Raw genomic sequence first — 3,394 nt, forward strand, 5'->3', positions numbered from 1 at the left:
TGAGGATATGAAAAATAAATGTCGTTTAATAGCAAAAGGAAAGAAGAAGAGCAGAATGTTTACGTTGGATGCAGACATGCCTGAATTGGGTGCAACAATGTTTGCACATGGGACTACTAAAGCATCATTTCTTGGAGGCTCTCATTATTTTGTCAGTTTTATTGATGACTATAGCCAAAAAGTTTGGGTGTATTTTATGAAAAAGAAAAGTGAAGTTTTTGGGCATTTCAAAACTCTTAAAGCTATGGTTGAAAAAGAAACAGGCCTGTAAATAAAATGCCTAAGGTCAGATAGAGGGGGAGAGTACCTCTCAAATGAGTTTGCAAGGTTCTTGCAAGAGCATGGCATAAAGCAGCAATATTCATGTAGTCATACCCCACAACAAAATGGAATTGCAGCAGTCACAAAATATTAGTGGACCTGGAGTGTCCTCTAGCAGTGGTTCATATTCTTCACCATGGACAGGGAGATTGAGATCACGAGAATGTCCTCAAAACAATGCAGATAGTGGTATGCAGGTTTCACAAAAAGGAAAAGAGAAGGTAGATCAGCCCATGTTTGATGTGAATGCAGGTCACTCTTATGTGGATGGTGAATCCAGTGGCTCAGAACAGAGCATTGATGATGAGTTGTGTATTCCTTCTATTGTTACACCTGGAGTAAGGAAAACCAGGGATGTTTTGAGAGCACCTGGGAGTGAACCTACTTTGCGCAGGTCTACTAGAGCTAGGTATCCTGTGGATAGGTTGAAATATGATGGATTTACAGCCATTCACTATGCATATATGGTCAAAGTGATACAGGAACCAGAACCCACTTCTTTTGAGCAAGCTATGGGAAAAGAAAAATGGGAGAAAGCCATGGATGAAGAAATGGATGCCTTGGAAGCAAATACTACATGGGAGTTGGTATCTTTGCCTAAAGGTAAAAATGCAATTGGCTGTAAGTGGGTTTATAAGGTGAAGCACAATGCAGATGGTTCTGTGAACAGATACAAGGCAAGATTAGTAGTCAAGGGGTCTTTACATCAAATGGATGTAAAGAATGACTTCTTACATGGTGATTTGCAAGAAGAGGTCTATATGGAGCAACAACCAGGTTATGTGCATGCTGTTCATCCTGAGTTTGTTTGCAGGTTGAAGATAGCCTTGTATGGCTTGAAGCAAGTACCTAGAGCATGGTCTAACAAGATAGGACAGTATCTTGTCACTATTGGCTTTCAGATTTCCAAGGCAGATTTCTCACTTTATGTGAGAAAAACAGAGAAAGGTATTATGCTACTTGTCATTTATGTTGATGATTTGATTATGACAGGTGACAGTGATGAAGATATCCTTCATGTGAAAATGATATTGAAGCAAAAGTTTGAGATGAAGGATTTGGGAGAGCTGCATTATTTCTTGGGTATTGAGGTGATTAGATCACCAAGTGGGATACAGCTCTTGCAGAGGCAGTATGGATTGGACATGCTGTCCAAATATGGGATGACAGGTTGTAAGCCTATTTCAGTTCCTTTGGAGCAGAATGTAAAGCTGAGCGCAGATGCAGGTGAGCTTCTAGAAAACCCAACTATGTACAGACGCATAGTAGGAAGTTTAATTTATATGACTATTACCAGGCCAGATTTAAGCTATGCTGTTGGATTGGTAAGTCAATTTATGCAGGCTCCAAGGAAACTGCATTTGGATGCGGCTAGACGCATACTCAGGTATGTGAAGTCCACATTGCAGTATGGACTACTTTATGAGACTGGGGCTCAGATACACTTGCATGGATACACTGATGCCGATTGGGCTGGTAGTATTTCTGATAGACGATCTACCAGTGGATATGTGTTCTCTTTTGGGAGTGCTGTAGTCACTTGGAGCAGCAAGAAACAGCCTACAGTTGCCTTGTCGAGCAGCATAGAGGCTAAGTACAGGGGTGCAGCAATGGCTGCATGTGAGGTAGCTTGGTTGCATAAGCTACTTTATAATATGCATCAGCCTACAGATGGGCCAATTGTCATTTATTGTGACAACATGAGTAGTATACACTTGGCAAATAACCCAGTCTATCATGCTAGAACAAAGCACATTGAGGTGCATTATCACTATGTGCGGGAGAGGGTTTTACTAGGTCTTATTGATCTAGTTTATGTCAGCACAGAGGATCAGGTAGGTGACATATTCACGAAGGCATTCGGCGCAGAGAAGCTGCACAAGTTTAGAGACCTTCTTGGTGTGCAGTAATTGGGATTGAGCTCGAGGGGGAGTGTTGAGATATCGAGCTCCACTTGTGATATGCCAGGGTGACCGTTGTGCATTTATGTCACCGACTTGTCAGTTGTAGATGCGGTTGGTACACCGTCCATGAATAATAGCTAGATGATAGCTATCCTTATCTACTCTAGTTCATGGCTCAGTTAGTATGCTACCTTAGTTAGTTGAGTTTGGTTTAAGACCCATATATAGGGTTCTTCTATTTCTATGTACTTGAGTTCTTTTTGGCTTACACAACTAAGAAGAGGAAAATTGTTTTCAACCTCCACCCTTGTGTGTATTCCCCCATTGTGCAAGCAAGAAAGCTACAAGTGAGACTCATTCCTTCTCTCCCACAATCTTGACAATGACAATGACGATGATGACGACCACGACCACGACCATGACTACCACTACCACTACCACTACCACTACCACTATAATAGACCAAAAAAGAAGAAAAAACAACGACCACGGCCACAACCATGACTACCACTACCACTACCACTATAATAAACAAGAAAAGAAAAAAGAAAAAAAAAACAAAAACTACTACTACTACTACAAAAATAAACAAGAAAAGAAGAAAAAACTACTACTACTACTACTACAAAAAACAAGAAAACTAAACAACAATAAACAAGAAAAGAAAAGAAAAACTACTACTACTACAACAATAAACAACAACAATTTCCTTTTCTCTTCCTCTCCCTCTCTCATTTCCTCTCCCTCCCTCGCCCTCACCCTCTCTTTCTTTCTTTCCCTATTAGGTTTAATGTTGTTCTCTCTTTTTCTCTCTCCTCTCCCTCTCTCATTTCCTTTTCTCTCTTTCTCTCCCTCTCTCATTTCCTCTCCCTCCCTCACCCTCACCCTCTCTTTCCCTCCCTCTCTCATTTCCTTTTCTCTCTTTCTCTCCCTCTCTCATTTCCTCTCCCTCCCTCACCCTCTCCCTCTCTTTCTCTCTTTCCCTATTATGTATAATGTTTTTTCTCTATTATGTTTAATATTTTTTCTCTCTTTTTCTCTCTCCTCTCCCTCTCTCATTTCCTTTTGCTCTCTTCCTCTCCTCTCTCATTTCTTCTCCCTCCCTCACCCTCACCCTCTCTTTCTCTCCTTCCCTATTATGTTTAATGTTTTTTCCTTCCTCTCCCTCT

The sequence above is a fragment of the Lygodium microphyllum genome, chromosome 29 (assembly GCF_053477565.2).
Source record: "Lygodium microphyllum isolate KBCC chromosome 29, Lygodium_microphyllum_v1.1.10, whole genome shotgun sequence".
In the NCBI taxonomy this organism is placed as follows: domain Eukaryota; kingdom Viridiplantae; phylum Streptophyta; class Polypodiopsida; order Schizaeales; family Lygodiaceae; genus Lygodium; species Lygodium microphyllum.